Below are 20,990 nucleotides of genomic sequence, written 5' to 3' on the forward strand. Positions count from 1 at the left end.
GGGCCAGAGAGATGACTCAGCAGTTAAGACTACTGGCTGCTCTTCCAGAGGATCCGGGTTCAATTCTCAGCACCCACATGGCAGCTCACAACTGTTTGTAACTCCAGTTCCAGGGAATCTGACACCCTCACATACATGCAGGCTAAACACCAATGCACATGAAATGGAAATAAATAAATTATAAAAAAAAGTCTGGTTCTTAGAGAAGCTAAATAAGAAGGAGAACCCAAAGAAAAACATATAGGCATCCGCCTGAATATTAACCTTCATCAGGCGATGAAAGGAGACAGAGACAGAGACCCACATTGGAGCACAGGACAGAAATCTCAAGGTCCAAATCAGGAGCAGAAGGAGAGAGAACACGAGCAAGGAACTCAGGACTGCAAGGGCTGCACCCACACACTGAGACAATGGGGATGTTCTATTGGGAACACACCAAGGCCAGCTGGCCTGGGTCTGAAAAAGCCTGAGTTAAAACAGGTCTCACTGAACATAGCGGACAATGAGGGCTACTGAGACCTCAAGAACAATGGCAATGGGTTTTTGAGCCTACTGCACCTATTGGTTTCGTGGGAGCCTAGGCAGTTTCGTGGATGCTCACCTTACTAGACCTGGATGGAGGTGGGTGGTCCTTGGACTTCCCACAGGGCAGGGAACCCTGATTGCTCTTTGGGCTGACGAGGGAGGGGGACTTGATTGGGAGAGGGGGAGGGAAAGGGGAGGCGGCGGTGGGGAAGAGACAGAAATCTTTAATAAATTAAAAAAATAAATTAAAAAAAAGTCTGATGGGCCTGGAGACCTGTCTATTTCTATCATTCTATCAGAACAGGGAAATGGAAGCCCCACAACAAGATGCTTAGCCAGGCTTGTCACATCAACAAACTCTGCATTCAGCTGAGAAATCCTGCCTCGATGAATAAGTCAGCAAGCCATCCAAAAGAATTCCAACATCTGGGCCTCCACAGGCATGTGCACACACGCACAAACCACAGACACATAACAAAGTAAATACTATGATGCCACACGTGACTGCCATAGTCTATTCTGTTGCATGTATTAGCTTTGAGGCAGTAAACAACTTTCAGGTTTCTGACTTTGACAAACCTTCGTTTCTTGGGGCTGAGAATGTACTTTAGTTAGTAGAGTGCTTGCCTAGCATGAACAAAGACCTGAATCCAATCCCTAGCACTCTTTTAATCCCAGCACTTGGTTGCAGAGACAGGCAGATCTCTGTGAGTTCGAGGCCAGCCTGGTCTACATAGTGAGTTCCAGGACAGGCTCCAAAGCTACAGAAAAACCCTGTCTCGAAAAACACCCCCAAAAATTCTTTAAAAATTTTTAATTCTCCCAGCACTCAGGAGGCAGAGGCAGGCAGATCTCTGAGTCGGAGGCCAGCTTGGTCTACAGACTGAGTTTCAGGACAGCCAGGGCTACACAGAGAAACCCTGTCAAAACAAACCAAAAAAAAAATCTTTAAATTTTAGGCTGGGGAGATAGCTCAGCAGTTTAGAGCACTGGCTACTCTTCCACAGGACCCAGGTTCCTGATTCCCAGCACCCACACAAAAGCTCATAACCATGTGTTATTCCAGTTTCAGGGGACTCTAATACCCTCTTCTTCTGACCTCCTCAGGCACCAGACACAGTGTTGTGAGCAGACACACATACCAGTAAAACCCTCAGACACATAAAATAAAGATATAAAATTGTACTACTACTCCGACTTGGAGTGTGCCATAGCACTCACGTGTGCACCACAGCACTCGCATGGATGGAATGGTTTTCAGCTCTCTCTTCTTTTTGTTCACTGTGGCTTACACAGAAAGACCTCAGGTTGCTAGGCTTGCAAGGCAAACGCTTTACCCACAGAGCAATCTCACTGAACAAGGATATTCCACATGGGAATCTGCCATTTTGCTTTGTTTCAAGACAAGGTTTCTGTGTAGCCCTGGCTACTCTGTAGACCAGGCTGGCCTCCAACTCGTAGAGATCCACCTGCCTCTGCCTCCAAGTGCTGGGATTAAAGGTGTGCGCCACTAGGCCCACCAGGAATTATGTCTTTTTGAAACATCAGGGAAAGCAATGGTTCTGGCAGGAATACAGTGCAATTCTTCTTTTTCTTTTTTTTAAAATGTAGTTTTTCGAGACACGGTTTGGAGCCTGTCCTGGAACTAGCTCTTGTAGACTAGGCTGGCCTCGAACTCACAGAGATCCGCCTGCCTCTGCCTCCCGAGTGCTGGGATTAAAGGCGTGCGCCACCACGGCCCGGCTAACACTGCAATTCTTAAAGCTTCTGCTTGGGCATGAGTGGCAGCGGTTGTCTGTTCCTCTTGCAGCATATTGGCCAAAGTACATCCAAGCCAGTTCCACTCGTGTGGAATGAATGCTCCAGGAGCCACGGCAAGTCACACTGGTGATACACATGAGTACCTGGGGCTCTGAAGAACAAGCCAGGAGGCCACTCTGGAGACTGAGGCAGGAAGATCATGAGATTAAGGTTAGTTAGAACCCTATTTCTGTCTTTTTTTTTCGGATTAAAATATTTTATTTTCTGTGTTATGAGTGTTTTATCTGTGTGTATGTCTGCGCACCACTTGTATGCCTGGTGCCCAAGGAGGCCAGAAGAGGACACTGGATGCTCTGGAACCAAAGCCACAAATGGTCCTGAGCCACCACACGTGTGCTGGGAACCTTTAGAAGAGCAGCCGGGCGCTCAACCATGTAGTTAACTCTCCAGTTCTCTAAAACGCTATTTTCCAAACAAAGAAGCCACTTAAAACCAAACACAGAAAAGAAGCTGGTGCTGGGGATGTGTCTCAGAGCGCTTCCCCATAGGAACAAAACCCTGGGTTTGACCCCAGTTCTGCTTGTTGGGTCCTGTACGTCCCAGGTTGACCTCAAACTTGTCCTATGTGGATGAGGACCTTGGACCTGAAACTTAAGAATCCTCGTGTGCCTCAGCGCCTATGGGCCTTAGGTATTTTTGCAAAAATGTTAAGCCCATAAATCTCAGCGAAGTTTTGGAGTGTTGATTGGGCCTTACTGGATCCACACACGGCTCCAGGGATAATCAGCACCAAGCAGACCCGAATTCCAAGCATGAGCTGGGTTTGAATTCACTCGGAGTTTTCTTCAATACCTCTTGACAAAGTTTTTCCCATAAATGTCTGACACAGCTTTTGTCAGGATAACTTCTAGGTACTTTTTATTTTGAAATAATTTTAGATTTACAGAAGAGATACAAAGAACAGAAATTCCTGGAACTCTCAGGTTCTCCTGGTATCTTACAACATCGTGGTCATCTGTAAGCATTGTGAAATTAATATTTATAAACTTTGATGAACTGAGCTCTGTGGTTTATTCCGAGTCCACCTGTTTTGTCAATAATGTAATTTTTCCGGATCTCTGTGAGTTCGAGACCAGCCTGGTCTACAGAGCTAGTTCCAGGACAGGCTCCAAAGCCACAGAGAAACCCTGTCTCGAAAAACCAAAAAAAAAAAAAAAAAAAAAAGTAATTTTTCAGAGCTTCATTATCCAGTCCAGGCTACTACATCGCATTTTGTTTGGTATACTTTAAATAGTATTTGTTAAAAATTTTATTTCCTACCTGCTTATTTTATTACCAGTACACAGAAATTCAATTATCTTACATATTATTTTTTAATCTACCAATTTTAATAATTACTCCATACATTTTGCATATCACTTATGAATAATGACTTTTATTCCTTTCTAACTGTAAAGTGTTTGTAGCCCGACAACCCTCTCCACTGACGCAATAATACAAATCAGACCAAATCAAGCCGAATTAGAAAAAGGCCCAGGTTTACTGGATGCCAGTGCTCCCTGGTAGCCTTCCAGTCAGAGACAGGGAAGGAGAACAGGAAAGACCACGTGTTTGTTCTCTGGGGAGCAGTTTAAATAGCCTGTGGGAATGGTCTTGACCCTCTCTGGGGAGGGGTCACCGTTTGGTAGGCTTTCTCAGAGGTGGAGTCTGGATTCCCAGGGGAGGGGGCTTGAGATGGAGCTTTCCACCCAGACATCCCAAAATGGATGCCAGAGGCTGGGGTGAAGCCCCTCCCAAACATTCCAGACTCTGGATATAGGGGTATCAGCAGCTGGGGTGACACTAACTATAGAACTTTAACTTTGGTGCAGTACCACAAGCCTATAATCACAGCACTTAGGAGAATAAGGCACAAGCGTTATAAGTTTGAGGCCAGCCTGGGCTACATGGCGTTTCCAAAATCAAACGTAAAAATGTTTTCAATAAGAAAACGTTCTGGGGCGATGCTGCTCCAGAGAAGAACCAGGTTCAGTTCCTATTACCCACACGGTGCCTCACAACCACCCAGGGCATCCATTGTCTTCTTCTGACTTCTGATGGCACCAGACATGAATATGGTGCTATGCATATATTCAGGCAAAACACTCATACACATAACTAAATTAAATAAATCTATCTTTAAATTTATTTTATGTGCATTGGTGTTTTGTCTGCATCTACGTCTGTGTGAGGGTGTCAGATCTCGGAGTTACAGACGAGTGCTGAGAATTGAACCCAGGTCTTCTGGAATAACAACCAGTGCTCTCAACCACTAAAGCCATCTTTCCAGCCCCCTAATGTTTTTTTTTTAATTGATAAAATTTCCATTTGAGGTGGGGGGGTTGGCATGAGTTGGAGATTGATCTGAGATGCATAGTGAGGTCCACTACAGAGTGAGGCCAAGTCTTCAAAAACCATGGAGTGGGAGGATTTTCACTATTCAGTGTGTGTGTGTGGGGGGGGAATTTCATTTTATTTAATAATTATCTGCCGGGCGGTGGTGGTGCACGCCTTTAATCCCAGCACTAGGGAGGCAGAGGCAGGCGGATCTCTGTGAGTTCGAGGCCAGCCTGGTCTAGAAGAGCTAGTTCTAGGACAGGCACCAAAGCTACAGAGAAGCCCTGTCTCGAAAAACCAAATAAATAAATAAATAATAAATAAACAAAACAAAAAAATAATTATCCTAATTAAATGAAATCTTTCCTCCAGTTTGCCAAAAGATTTAAGAAAGATTGTAAGTGGATACCTAATATTTTTTTTGTTTATTTGTTTTGCAAAACAGCGTTTCTTTGTATAGTCCTGGCTATCCTGGAACTAGCTCTATTGACCAGGGTGGCCTCAAACTTGCCGAGATTCGCCTGCTTCTGCCTCCCAAGTGCTGGGATTAAAGGTATGTGCTGCTACCACCCAGCGGTGAATATTTAAATTCACCAACCCATTTTCTTTTCTCTTTCTTTCTTTCTTTCTTTCTTTCTTTCTTTCTTTCTTTCTTTTTTTTTTTTTTTTTGGTTTTTCGCGACAGGGTTTCACTGTAGTTTTAGAGCCTGTCCTGGAACTAGCTCTTGTAGATCAGACTGGCCTCGAACTCACAGAGATCCCCCTGCCTTTGCCTCCTGAGTGCTGGGATTAAAAGCATGCACCACTACCACCTGGCCACAAGACCTTGTCTTAATAAAACAAAAACTCATGGGGAAAAAAAAAGACAAAAGAAGCAATATTGTATTAACTTTATAAATTACACTGTAAACAGAAACTTGTAATTCCAGGAGTCAGAAGGTTGGAGGGGCAAGATATCCAGTCCAACCTGGGTTAGATAGTAAAGCCTTGTCTCACAGACGTTCATTGGCAGGACTGCGGAGATGGTACACTGAGGACCTGAGTCTGGCTTCCCAGCACTGACATAAAAGCCAGGACAGGCTGCAGACTAACACTACTGGGACTAGGTCTCACCTTTACAGTAAGCAGGAGAAGATACAGACTACCCTGCGGGGGACCAAACAGAATTGAGACAAACAAGTACTAGATGCTCCAGAACATTAAGAATAGCTTACCTAACTTGTACATAGGTTGCCAGTTTTCTTCCCTGTTTGACAAGACTTCTGTTACCTCACTCCTGCCCACCAGGAGTTCAACCCCCATCTGAATTTCCCAATCCCCCATCCTTTACTCCTTAAAAACCCTGCCATAGCTGAGCTCAGTGCTCTCCCTAATCCAACCACTGTGTCAGAACAGGACAGAGAACCCAAGTTTGGGCTTACAATAAAGGCTCTTTGCTTTTGCATATGAACTCAGACACCCGGTGATCTCTGGGGGTGCTCATGGAGAGGACATAACACCTGACACCTCATCTTTGAAGGGACAGAAGAGGTGGATCCTGGCTCACATTAGTCGGGTTAGCCAAGTGGGTGAGTTTCAGTTCTGTGAGAGCCTATCTGAAAAAATAAAGTGGAGAAGGATCAAGGAAGATATCCAAGGTCAACCTCCAGTCTCCAATTTTGCAAGGACAGGTAAGCACACCTGACACACACATCACACACCACTCACATGAATGAGCTCGTGCACACACACACACACACACACACGATAGACTGTGTGTTCTAGAAAGAACTATGATTGTTTATATTAATAATTCCTTCTTCTCTTCTTTTAATCACATCTCACTATGTAGCTCTGGCTGGTCTAGAACTGCCTGTGTTGAACAAGCCGGCCTTTAACTCACAGAGACCCTTATGCCTCTTGACTGCCGAGATGAAAGGAAAGGGCCACCATGCCTGTTTGCAATGAATTCTTCCTCGAATGTTTACTAGAACTTACTGCAAAATCATCTGGGTATAGTTTTCCTTGTGAGAATTTGGTGCCTGTTTTTGGTATTGGGATGTGTGCATGTGTTAATTGTGTGGTATATATGTACACGTGTGCACATGTATGTGGAGGCCCAAGGCTGACATCAGGTGTCTTCCTTGGTCACTCTACACTTTATTTGTTGAAGCGAATGAACCTGGAGCTTGCCTGTTTGTTTAGCTAGTATAACTAGGAAGTTTGCTCCATAGACCATCTGCCTCCCAGGTGCTGGGATTTACAGGTGGGTCACCACACCTGCTCAGTTTGTATGAGGGTCTGGGGACTTGAACTGTTGTCCTCACCCTTCTATGGCAAGCACTTTGTCCTCAGAGTCTTCTCTCTAGCCCTGGGCTTTCTTTCCTTCCCTCCTTCCCTCCCTCCCTCCCTCCCTCCCTCCCTCCCTCCTTTCTTTCTTTCTTTCTTTCTTTCTTTCTTTCTTTCTTTCCGAGACGGTTTCATTTGCCCAGGATCATCTTGAACTGCTAGTCCTCCTGTTTCCGCCTTCCTAGTACTAAGATCACAGATGTCCAATCATGCCTGGCCTACTGTGCAGTTTTTAATGTTATGTGAGTTTCCTGGGCGGTGGTGGTGCACACCTTTAATCCCAGCACTCTGGAGGCAGAGGCAGGTGATCATTGTGAGTTTGAGGCCAGGTTGGTCTACAAAGTGAGTCCTAGAACATCAAAAAGTGTTATACAGAGAAACCCCGGAGACCCATAACATAAAAAAAAAGTTATGTGAGTTCAAAACAAATTGAAATTTTTCTTTGTTTTTTTTTTTTTTTTTTTTTTTTTGTTTTTGCTTTTCAAGATAGGGTTTCTCTGTGTAGTCCTGGCTGTCCTGGAACTCACAGTTATAGACCAAGCTGACTTCAAAATCACAGAGATCTGCCACCTCTGTGTCCTAAATGCTGGGATTAAAGGCATGGTCTGCCACCACCACCACCCAGCTACAAATGAAATTTTAAATAGTATATATTAGTTTTGTTTTTTAAAACTACATTAAATGCAGATGAGAGGGTAGGGATATGGTTCAGCGGCAGAATGCTTGTCTCGTGTGCCGGAAGCTTGGATTGGGATTCCTAACACCACACTAATCCAGGGGTGGTGGCAGCACGTGGGAGGATCAGAAGTTCAAGACAAACTTCAGCCACACAGAGAGTTCAAGGCCAGGGTGAATGTGGTTTTCATGTTTATAATCCCAGTGCTTGTAGGCAGGAGCAAGTTTGTTGAGGTCAATTTGGGCTTGACCCTATGTCAATAACAAATAAATAAAAGGGGACTTGGATTGAAGCCCTGTGTGGGAATCCACAGAACAGACCTGAGGGTCTGTCAGGTTACCAGAGTGAGAGGTAAGACAATGGCCACAGAGTGTCTCAGCACAGGCACTGGCCAGGAAGCAGGAGAAAGAGGGTCATAAGAGTCAGTGTAAACTACAGGAAAATGTGGTTAGAATGCTCTAAGGGGCTAGGTTTCCACTGAACAGGCCCCAAAGGCAGGACGCACCCTTGAAAGGAGATGAGACTGAACCCAGAAACCCAGGCTGAGGCCTGTCTGGACCAACCCATGAACAGGAACACAGTGTGGCTGGCATGCATTCAGACAGCCAGGACAGTCACAAGGCCAAGGCAAAAGATCACACCCCCATTAGGGAAAAGGAGCAGAAATGGCGCCAGGCGGGGCCCTCATCAGTATGAGGTCCAACAGACAGCAGCGGACTGGTGCTCCGAAATGTGGGGCCGCGAGCAGATAGGAAGCATTGCACCCCAGAGTGTAACTTTTGTAAAGGACAGACGCAGATCTGAGACAGCTCACATTAGGGAGGGAGGGAGAGAGGGAGGGAAGGAGGGAGGGAGGGAGGGAGGGAGGGAGGAAGACAGACAGAGAGAGACAGAGAGACAGAGAGAGAGAGAGACAGAGAGAGACAGAGAGAGAGACAGAGAGAGAAGCACCGGGAGAGAGTTGGCAGAGCGGGAGTTAAAGAGTGCACAGTCAGTCAGTGCTGCTAAAGGAAAATGAAACTTACCAGTCTGAGTCAACAAGGTCGCTTCTGGAATTCTTATGGTTAGAAATTATAAAAGGATTTCTCAAAATCTTGGCCTACTGGCAGAATTAAACATTTCATGTCTGTATGCCGTCAAGCTTTAAAAACCTCTTGAATGGGTGCCATTAGTTTCAATGAATTTTCCAGTTTCTTTTATTTATTTAAGAGAGAATGGGTCTTATTATGTAGCTTTTGGCCTGGAACTTGATATGTAGATCAAGTTGGCCTCAAATTCACTGAGACCCGCCTGCTCTACTTCCTGAGTGCTAGGATTAAAGGTATGAGCTACTGGATAGGTTTTTAAAAAATATTGGTATTAAAGAAAATGTCTCATTATGACTGGTATGACAGACAGTTGTGATCCCAGCACTCAGGAAGTAGAGGCAGGAGAATCACCACAAGTTCAAGGCCAGCTTGGTCTACCACGTAAGCTCCAGGCCAGCCAGAGACATAGCCAGATCCTCTCTCATAGAAAAGGGGCTAGAGAGATGGCTCGGTGATTAAGAAGAGTACTTGCTACTCTTGCAAAGGACCTGAGTTTGTTTCCCAGCATCCACAAGGCAACCCTCAAGAGGCTATAACTCAACCCGGCCTCAACTGAGGTGGAAAGAACTGAGTCCTGAAAGTTGTCCTTTGAGCTCCATATGCATGTGGTAGCTCACATGATACCCCACACATGCATATACAAAAAACCCTAATGGCCTATAATGACCAGTTGTAGCTTATAGAAACTTCTAGAGATCATCCCCTAAACTCCCAGGTGCATTATCAAATAGAGAAGTCATTCATAAAGTAACTCAATATAACAGGAAGTACTGTGTAGCAACAGATAGGCTTGAAATCCTCTTTGCGATATGCACGGGTAATGAAAGCCAAGAATATGTCCTTTATATGGGAGAGCAATCAAGGTAGGTTTGTGAGACTCCCGCAAGGCCCTTTAAATAGTCCAGTGATAGCAGCTTCAATACTTTCCTCCCAGATTAGGCAAATTATGACGTTAATACCATCATATGTAGATAATATAATAATGTCAAGTAATAAATAGGAACAGGAAAGAAACAACCAATAGAGAGGATAAAAAGATGGCTCAGTCAGTAAAGCCATGCAAAGCTGGGAACCTGGGTTCATATCCTTGGCTCCCAGGTAAAAGCCAGGTATGGTCACAGGCATCTATAACCCTGGCACTGAGGATGGATATTAAGGTCTCAAGAGGAACAGAACCTTTAGAGTGAACATGCATTAAAAGGGATTTGTTAGATTGGTTTACACCATATGGGTTGGGTAGTCCAACAATGGCCATCTTCACACTGGAGAGACAGAACCTGCAAACTGCTCAGTCCGTGCGGCTCAAAAGTCTCAGTCCGGTTCGTAAGAGTCAGAGGCTTCCTGGATTGCCTTCAGTTCATGTTGGAAAGCTGATGCTGCGTTCTGATGCCAGCAAAAGATGCCGGTGGCAGAAACAAGATAGATAAACCCATGAGCAAGACAGAGACACTAGCCAGATACATACACTACTAGTCCTTTGGTCCTCTTCTGGCAGCTACCAGAAGATGCTAACCAGATCCAAGGTGATCTTCTCACTTTAATTAATGTAATCAAGAAAATTCTGAGCTGGTGGGATGGATCATGGGTAGACACGCTTGACAAACAAGGCTCAACTACGTTCCATCCCTAGATTCCACAGAGAGGTAGAGGGGGAACTGGATCCACAGAGCTGCCCTCTATCTCCACATGCACACCGTGGCTCGTTCACCACAGCCCCACCCCAGCTACACACATACATATCCAATAATAAGAAAGACAACCCACAGACATGCCCAAATTAGCACAATCTATCTAGATGGCCCCTTCTAGGCATGTTCAAGAGGCTGGTCTCATGGGTGATTCTAGATCCCGTCAAGCTGATAAGCAGTGTTGGTCCTCACGTGGGCAGATCCCTGAAGTTCACTGTCAGCTAGTCCAGTCAATTGCCCAGCTCTGGGTTCTCTAGAGACCCTGTCCCAGGAGATAAAGTGGAGCTGGGAGTACTGATGACCGCTTTTAATCCCAGCACTCAGGAGGCAGAGGCAAGAGGATCTCTGAGAGTTTGAGAGCAGCCTGGTCTACAGAGGGAGTTCCAGGATAGCCAGGGCTGCATAGAGAGAAACTCTGTCTCCAAACGCAACAAGAAAGACAAGGTGGAGGGTGAGAGTGGAAGATGCTGTGCCAACCTCTGGCCTCTACGTTCATACGCGCACGTGTGCACCAATAAGCCACATATACACACGACACACACATAAAAGAAACAAGGGATAGAGGAACGTGGACACAGGAGTTGGACAATTAGCAAGGGGAACAGACAGAGAAAGTCACTTGTACACTGTTGGATATTCCATGCTCCTACAATGGCAGGCAGGACAATGACAGACACAATTATGACAACAGGGACACCTGTGTTGAAACATGAAGCATGAAGACCAATGGGACCACTTGAGTATTGGAGACAACATATACCCCATTTGAACATCACACTAAGGCCCCTGTCCATGGTCACAAGGTCACATGACTTCACACATGCAGTGCAGGAGCAGACACTACAAACAATAAAAGATTATGTCCGCATTGGAGACACACTTCAGTACTGGCTGGTTTGTGTGTCAACTTGATAAAAGCTGGAGGAATCAGAGAGGAAGGAGTCTCAGTTGGCGAAATGCCTCCATGAGATCCAGGCTGTATGGTAAGGTATTTTCTCATTTAGTGATCACTGAAGGAGGGCCCAGCCCATGGTGGGTGCTGCCTACCATCCCTGGGCAGGTGGTCCTGGGTTCTATAAGAAGGTGGGCTGAGCAAGTCAGCTAGCAGCTCCCCTCATGGCCTCTTCATCAGTTCCTGCCTCCAGAATCCTGTCCTGTTTGCGTTCCTGTCCTGATTCTTCAGTGATGAACAGCAATGTGGAAGTGTAAGCAGAGTAAGCCCTTTCCACCCCAGCTTGATTTTTGGTCATGGTGTTCCACCGCAGCAATAGAGGGTAACCAAGACAAGTGGTTAAGAGCATTTACTGCTCTTTTAGAAGATCCAGGTTCAGTTTCCAGCACCCACACGACAACTCATGACTCTCTACAGCTCTAGTTCTAGATGTGTCTTCTTGTGACCCCTTTTGACACCAGGCATATATGTTGTGCATGCACATACACAAGCATAATATTCACAGACAAAAAAATCCTTAAAAATATTATAAAGTCGGGGGTGGTGGCACCTGCCTTTAATCCCAGAGTTTGGGAAGCAGAGGCAGGCAGATCTCTGTGAGTTTGAGGCCAACTTGGTCTACAGAGAGAGTTCCAGGACAGGCTCCAAAGCTAGTGATCATAGAGAAACCCTGTCTTGAAAAAAAAGATTATGTAGATACCAAAAGCTACATTACTAATACCTAATGTATACTTAAAATCAGAAACTAGGAGGCACAGGATTATAGCACTGGGTTACTGAACCAAGGAGCCCACACCACATAATTTTGTTCCAACAGGACTATGGGTAATTTAATTCCAATAAATAGGCACTTAAGGAAAAGTATATTTAGTTAACTTATGAGGCCTGAATGGGCCTCTGGTAGCACAGGAAAAAAGATCAACCATTGACAAAAGGATTTCTCTTTCTCCCCGCAACCTTTTGTTGGGTTTTCAAGACAGGGTTTTTCTGTGTAGTCCTAGCTGTCCTGGAATTCACTCTGTAGACCTAGCCTCCAACTGCCTCTGCTTCCTGAGTGTTGGGAACAAAGGTATGCACCACCATTGCCTGACAAATGGGATCTTTTGATACTAAAAAGCTTCTGAACAGCAAAGGAAACATCCTACAAGTGAAAAAAGATCACACACACTCTCACACATACACACACACACACACACTCTCTCACACACACACATACGCACGGTATATTAGAAAAATTATTTAGAAACAATTAAACATAACAATATCAGGCACACTATTAAAAATGATAAAAGCAGGGAGTTGAAGAAATTACTCAGAAGTTGAGGGCACTTGTTGCTCTTCCAGAGTCCTTAGTTTAATTCCCAGCAACCACATGGAGGCTCACAACTAATTATAATGAGATCTGGTGCCTTCTTCTGGCCTGCAGTCACACATGCAGACAGAACACTGTATACATAATAAACAAATCTTTAAAAAAATTATAAAAGTAGCTGGGCGGTGGTGGCGCACACCTTTAATCCCAGCACTTGAGAGGCAGAGGCAGGTGGATCTCTGTGAGTTTGAGGCCAGCCTCGTCTACATGAGCTAGTTCCAGGACAGGCTCCAAAGCCATAGAGAAACCCTGTCTCAAAAAAACTACAAAAAAAATTATAAAGATAGATGTCAAAAAGCCTAATTAGTCTATTTGCTACCTGTACTAGCAGGTGATGAGGTTTGCACAAAAAGCCAACGTGTGGTTGGGTGAGATGCTGCACACCCACCACATATGCATACACAGGATCCCAGCACTCGGGAGGCAGAAGCAGGTGGATCTTTGTGAGTTCCAGGCCAGCCAGGACGACTTGAGAGACCCTGTCTCCAAAACCAAACCAATTGCTCTTAGGAATCAAGAGGTGGTGATCAGGCTGTGCCCTATTCTACATGACTCCTATATTGTGTAAAACTGGTTTTTCAGGCCACACCTCGCCCTGAGAGACTCCATGGACTCTCTTTTGAGTGCAGAGATGGGACGATCTGCACCTTGGTGGACATGTAAACACTAGCATTTGCTTGATATCATCCACAAGACAGATGAATAACTCGTCCCTAAAAGTAGGACAAGTGCAACCCTGCAGATTTATCAAAATCAATTGAAAGTGTATCAGCACACAGATACATTAAAATCACATAAGTACAGCCAGGAATGTGGGCTGGAGAGACAGTTCAGTTGGTGAAGTGCTTGCAGAACAAGCAGGAGGGCCTGTATTTGAGCCCCAGAATCCAAGTGAAAGAAGCCAGGCATGGTGCAGACACTCGTAATCCCACCGCTGGAGGGGTGGAGGCAGGCAGATCCCTGGCGCTTACCAGGCAGTTTAGACTGCTAGTGAGGTCAGGCCAATGAGAGACTCTGCCTTAAAAATATAGCAGATGTCTGAGGTTGTGTTTCAGCCTCCACACATGCAAGCACGTGTACCTATGCACGTGTTCCTTACACCCACAAACATACAACAACAGGTCTGTGGGTTTACTGAACACACCAGGCTAAGAAAAGGGTGGTGTACTCTTACCCGGAACCTGTGTAGAGGAAGACTACTAACATCGCCCAGCTTGTGACGAGGAACTCACAGGCAGAGAACTCCTGACTTTCTCAGACACCTCAGTGGGTTATTTTCCCACTGCTGTTCTCTTGGAACTGTCCTATTACAGCCTCCTCAATCCCTTGTAGCTCTTCTAATACCCTACACTGTGTGTGAGTGTGTGTGAGTATGTGATATGTGTAACATGTGGTCTGAGAGTTAATATTAGTAGTTAAGACTGGAATAAAAGAATCCATGTTCACCATGGCCAGAGTTTAAGGCAGATTTAACATGTCTCAGCCATGCTTGTTAACTCGCTAACCTCCCTCACCACTACTCTCCATCCTCGGACCCTTTTGATTGTGCTTAAAATATTGCAGTCTTGTTGTTTTGTGTTGGACCTGATCTTACTATTTATGCCTAATCTCAAATCCATAGGTATCTGCCTAGCTGTGCTTGCTGAGTGCTGGGGGGATAAGGATGAGCCGTCACGTGTCTGGTTATCTCAGAACTGTCACTCCACGTAAGGCAAGCACGAGCTGAAACTACAGATGTCTTGATCAACTTGCCTACACGGCAATATTCCAAATTTTCCTCTTACATAAAACTCTATTTAGGCCATGCTGGCTTTGAACTCTCACGTGTTTGCCTGCTTCTGTTTTCCTGGATTAAAGGCATTCCCCAACACATCCAGACTCTCCATGTAGATTTTAATCTATCTCCATGTCAACTTAACGCTCCTTTTATCACGTTGTTGAGCCAGACTTGTTGGCTCACATTTTTTTTTTTTTTTTGATTTTCGAGACAGGGTTTTTCTGTAGCTTTTGGTTCCTGTCCCGGAACTAGCTCTTGTAGACCAGGCTGGCCTCGAACTCACAGGGATCCGCCTGCCTCTGCCTCCTGAGTGCTGGGATTAAAGGTGTGCACCACCACCGCTCGGCTGGCACATACTTTTAATCCCACCAATTGAGAAGCAGAGGCTGGCCTGGTCTACAAAATGAGTTCCAGGGCTATACAAAGAAACACTGTCTTGATGATAGATAGATAGATAGATAGATAGATAGATAGATAGATAGATAGATAGATGAATAGAGAGACAGACAGACAGACAGACAGACAGAGAAAATAAGATAATCTTATTGCCAATCAGGGTAGCACAATGAGTTAGAGAAGTATAGGGAATATGGTAGCAACTTGGGAGTCCATTTTGGGAGTCCATTTTATCTTAGGCTGGATACTTACCCCTCTTTTTTTTTGTTTTGTTTTGTTTTGTTGAGACAGGGTTTCTTTATGCATCTCAGGCTGTCCTGGAACTCACTCTGTAGACTATGCTGGCCTCGAACTCACAGAGATCTGACTGTTTCTGCCTCCCTGAGAGCTGGGATTAAAGGCTAGCGCCAACACTACCCAACCACTTACCTATCTTCTAATAATACATTTGGCAAACTGAGAGCCTTACCTGTATCAAACATAGAGTCTATTCAATTGTGCTCCAGTTATATCTGGGTATGAGTGCAACATGCCAAACTGTTCTCTAAATGAACTTTTAGGGTGAATTCCTGTAGCCGTTCTAAAGTAATTGGCCCCCATAATCCCAAAGGGAGTGGCACTATTAGGAGGTGTGGCATTGTTGAAGTAGGTGTGGTCTTGTTGGGGGAAGTGAGTCACTATGAAGGTAGACTTTGAGGTCTCATATATGCTCAAGACACTGTCTGCTGTTTCAGTCTACTTCCTGTTACCTGCATATCAACTTGCAGCAGCTCCTTCTCCAGCACCATGTCTGCCTGCATGCTGCCTTGTTTTCCCCAATGATGACAATGAACTAAACCGCTGAAACTATAAGCCACCACCTCAATTAAATGCTTTCCTTTATAAGAGTTTCTGGGGCCATGGTATCTCTTCACAGACAAAGAAACCCTAACTACGACACCATCTTATGCCAACATATAATTGAGCAATCTTTTGATTAATCATGAGCAGTAGAAAAGGGGTTATATAGCTTGTAACTGTCAATCAAAATAAAGAACTACCCAAACAATGCTACTTAGAAACCATCCCTGTCTTTTAACTTCATAAAAAGCCACCCCAGGCATTACCATGGAGCTCAACTCATGTGCTCTGGTTGTGACCTATACTTATAGATCCATTCTGAATAAAGTTAACTTGCTATGTTTACAAACTGTGTTCACGTTAGTTCATTCCTGAGCAGACACTAAGAACCCGAAAACACCTAACACATCCTGTTTAACAATGACAAATGTGACTGTGTTTTCAGCTACCCAGTGACTGGGGCAGCAGTACCACCTGGACCCAAAGACTGGAGACAGATATGGGCAACATTACAAGACACTTTCTCAAGACAAATAAGATCAAATCACATCATGGACACAAGAAGTAAGACTTGTAAAGTATTTACAATTTTTCTATGCTCAACCTTCATTCATGACTAAATTCATTGCATGCTTTGTCTTGCCACCCTTCTGATTCTAGAATTATCCTAAAATGATCTGTTTTACTGATAAATGTATCTAATTTATTTCTTGTGATTTGACTACTTAATTTTTTTTATAACCTACTATTCTCAAACTCTAGTGTGGCTTAAGGAGTTTAACATCCTCTTCCAGCCTCCTTGGGTCCCAGGTACACATAAGGTGCAATGACATACATTGCAAGCAAAATATCCATACACAAGCTGGACAGTGGTGGTGCATGCCCAGTACTCAGGAGGCAGAGGTAGGCAGATCTCTGTGAGTCTGAGGTGAGCCTGGTCTACAGAGTGAGTTCCAGGACAACCAGAGCTGTTATACAGAGAGACTCTGTCTCGATAAACAAAAACAAAAAACAAACATACAAAAATATATACACATAAAATAAAAATTAAGACAAAACCACCAACAAATCAACAAAAGAACAAAAGCAAAAAGTCCTTGCACTGTTTTTCAGAGAACTTCCCCAGGATGCTCTGATGTTTGTATTTGTTGTTTTTGTTTTTCCACAGGTATTAGGATATACTACACATTGAGCAAGACCCTAAATTTGAGTATAAGATCTGAAGGATGGAGGAAGAGAATGGAGAAATTGATAGAAGACTTCTCTATTCTTGGATGTTTATCCAAACTGACTTAAAATCCCGGGCAATTGAATCAGGAGTCACCTGATACTAGAAGGGATGCACTTTCATTGTGATAGCCGTCCTAACACTGAAGAGAATAATACTTCTAGATGGTCCTCTGAACCCCACAGTTCACCTAGCAAGTTTTAGCCAGTAGACTAGAAGTTTGCCAAAGGACTAAAAAATTTTAGTTACAGGACCAGATTAAGTTCTAGACAACTGAATGAGTGTAAAATCCCTGAGTTTTTTTTTTTCTTCAGACAGGTTTCACTATGTAGCCCTAGCTGACCTAGAACTTGCTATACCACTATACCCTAGTGGGTTCTCAACCTTCCTAATGTTGCGACCCTTTAATAGAGTTCCTTGAATTGTGGTGATGCCCAACCATAAAATTATTTTTGTTGCCGGGTGGTGGTGGCACACACCTTAAATCCCAGCACTCAGGAGGAAAAGGCAGGCAGATCTCTGGGAGTTCAAGGTTAGCCTGGTCTACAAGAGCTAGTCCCGGGATAGGCACCAAAGCTACAGAGAAACCTTGTCTCAAAAATTATTTTTGTTGCTACTTCATAACTGTAATTTTGCTACTGTTATGAACTGTAATGTAATATTTCCGGAAATAGCAGTTTGCCAACAAAGTTGAGACTCACAGGTTGATAACTGCTGCTCTCCATAAGTTATGGAGATCAGGCTGGTCTCAAACTCACAGAGGCCCACTTGTCTCTGCCTCCTGAGTGCTATTATGCTGTGGGACAATGGTCTGCACCTTGTCAATTGTATTTTAATAAAATACTGATTGGCCAGTAGCCAGGCAGGAAGGATAGGTGGGCAACCAGGCAGGAAGTAGAGGCGGGGCAATGAGAACAGGAGTATTCTGAGAAGAGGACTCAGTCTGCAGCCATCACTCAGATGCAGAAGAAGCAAGATGTGACTGCCTTGCCAAAAAAGGTACCAAGGCACGTGGCTAATGTAGAGAAGAACCTACGTTAATATAAGTTATAAAAGTTAATAAGAAGCCTGAGCAAATAGGCCAATTAGTTTATAATTAATGTAGACCTCTATGTGTTTTTTTGGGATTGGATGACTATAGGACTGGGTGGGACAGAAACCTCTGGTGGCACCCAACATGGGGCATCTGTATCCACAGAAAACCTGAGAGAGCTTGGGAAGTAATTTTAGACAAAAATTAACAGAGTTAAGCATGACTTCTTGATAGTGCAATTTCTTGGGTTTGCTCTCTTTGCAAGAGGCAAGCACATCTAATTTAAGAAAGGCTTCCTGACTCAGCTTTAACTGCAAAACTTTGCCCTGCCACCAAACACTTAAATGGTGTTTATGAATTGCTGACAGCATGCTTCTTGGTGGTGTCAGGGACTTTAAAATGCCATAGCGTTGTGGCACTAAACATTGCTCCTCCCGGTACCTCCACCATGAGACTAGACTCTCAGAAAGCTAAGGGATGGGCTGGATCCAGCTGTCAAAGCCAAGGCTTTAATCCTAGCCTTAATGCTTAACAAATTAAAGATGCATGTGGTCAGAAAAAGAGAGATATAACAGGAAAGATAGATTCAGATGAAAAAACCTTCTAAACAGTTTACAATATATACATGCTTTAAACAGTGTTTAAAAATATATGCAGGCATGGGAGAGAAAAGAAAAAGGTTAATGTTCTTAAAAGAAAAAAGAAAAAAAGATTGTAGTTGGGTGTGGCGGCACACACCTTTAATCCCAACACTTGGGGAGGCAGAGGTGGGGGGGGGATCTCTGTGAGTTCAATCTGGTCTACAGAGTGAATTCCAGGACAGCCAAAGATACACAGAGAAACCCTGTCTCAATAAGCCAAAAATTAAAAATAAAAATAAAAGAATTAGAGGTTAAAATAAAGTCACATAAAGATGAAAAATACACAGAGAGTCTGGATACTATATGTTATTGTGTTGTCTTCAAATTGTTTGATGACCGAGGAAGGAGCAAAAGCTGCTAAAAGACATTTGATTATAAATGCTGCTGGATTAATCTAATATATATATTTTAAAATTGCTTCGACTTTAAAATTTAAGTCAAAAGATATGTTACTTTGGAGAAGAGATTTTGCTTTTGTTTCTACAGAAATGAGGGACTGTGGATTCATTCTGTGTTAAGAAAAATCAGGTTTGACCAAGGAAGACTACCTGAGAAATCTCTGATAGGAGGAATGGCTCAGATGTCAGAGTTCTACATCCAGAACAGTTCAGAGATTATTGCCTGAGATGATCAAGCCTTACAGGATACTCCAGTCACGACTTGATCATAATCCTAAATTTTCTTTAGGTCTCCATTAGATTATCAGCATCCTCAGTCAGCAGAAAGTAGCCTGAAAAATTATGCCCACATTCCCAAAATATGGATTATGGATGTTTGCCTTTTTTTAGAATGTTGGTTACAAGTTGTTATGGATAATGGTCAGAAGAAAAGCAAAACAAAGGATATTAGATTCAGAGTTCTTGTTTAAAAAAGGGGGGAAGTGCTATGGGACAATGGTCTTTTATCCTGTCACTTGTATTATTTTTAATAAAATTCTGATTGGCCAGTAGCCAGGCAGGTGGGGCAAGGGCAAATGAGAATAGGAGAATTTTGGGATAGGAAAGCTCAGTCTGCAGTCATGACCCAGCCACAAGAAGAAGCAAGACAGCAAGATGTGACTGCTTCGCCAAATAAGGTACCTAGCCATGTGGCTAACATAGACAAGAGTAATGGGCTAATATAAGATGTAAGAATTAGTTGATAAGAAAATCCTGAGCTTCTATGCCAACCAGTTTATCATTAATATAAAAAAAATAGGCCCTGGAAACCGTTAATTTTTAACAGACCTGATTTTTGATACAGCATTAGAACTTTCCCCAGGAACCTGCAAGTATTAGCAAGACAACTAGAATAGGAGCATTTTAGAATACTATTAAAGGGAATTGGGAACTCTGGCTCTTTGAAGATACATTTGAAATCTGTTAATCCTGGACCATGAAGCCTGTGAAAGAGGCACACCTGTCTGTTAATTTTAGTAGGAAACTTAAAAAATGAAGTAATGAGTTACCAGTACCCTAAGTCATTAAATGCCATTAGACAGATCTAAGAGGGATAAATGAGCAGACATGAGACAGCTTTTTTATCTATGCAGGCAATCCCATGTCTCTCTGTAGTCTTTGGAGAACACCAGCCTTAGAAGCAGTGCTTGCCATTAGCTGCTGAGTCCAGGAGGCCCAAAGATTTTCCTTTGGGGGGAGGATCTAGTTGGGGGGAGGATCTAGTCTACCTGTCTTGGCAGGATGAGATGATCAATCCCCTGGTGTAATGTCCAGGAAGCTGATGGAGTGGAAGGCTGCTTTTTGCTGTGTGGGTGGCATTGCCATACCCAAAGGCAAGCCTCCAGGTGGAAGGTGTTTTTGTAACCATGCATCTTCTGGGAGGAGCCATAGGATGCTGCAGGAGCTGGCATATCTCTGTGTTAGAGCTCTTTTGTTAAATGCCATACTCTTAGATCTGTAAAGGCACTTGAGGATTAGGGTACCATTACCTGTTAGTTATATTTAAATTAGACATATAAGTTATATTTAGACATATACTTTACCCAAATGGTTATAGCTTACCAATGCTAGTAAATGTAAGAAGATTAAAAGGAATATTTTAATAAGTCAAATAATCTGGGGTAGCTGGTCTCTTTACTCTTGTCCAGGGTTTGTGGTATGGAAATGTCTGGTGTCTCGTGAACCTGGCAAGGTGTTGGCAGAACAGAGGACAAAGTTAAGTTTAGGACTAGAGAATTCAGAGGGGTTATAGCTGACCTGTTTAAGATGGATCCTTCAATTTGGCTCCCTGGAACTCACAAGATTTTTTTGAGTTTATGAAAATATAAGTTTTAAACAGCAGCATATTTATACCAGAATAACTGTGGCAAA

General features: G+C 43.7%; 1 protein-coding gene across 1 annotated transcript in view; it reads left to right on the forward strand.

The window, feature by feature from the left end:
* Positions 1 to 3,464: 3,464 nt before the first annotated feature.
* The window catches only part of Ppp1r14d (protein phosphatase 1 regulatory inhibitor subunit 14D), a 295,305-nt gene continuing 277,779 nt past the window's right edge, over positions 3,465 to 20,990 (forward strand). The window contains exon 1 of the mRNA XM_050132874.1: positions 3,465 to 3,510. The gene's annotated coding sequence lies outside the window, so the exon portion shown is untranslated. The remainder of the gene's footprint in view (positions 3,511 to 20,990) is intronic.

This window comes from Alexandromys fortis, unplaced genomic scaffold, assembly GCF_014885135.2.
Source record: "Alexandromys fortis isolate MF-2015 unplaced genomic scaffold, M_Fortis_MF-2015_v1.1 scaffold_6, whole genome shotgun sequence".
NCBI classification, from domain to species: domain Eukaryota; kingdom Metazoa; phylum Chordata; class Mammalia; order Rodentia; family Cricetidae; genus Alexandromys; species Alexandromys fortis.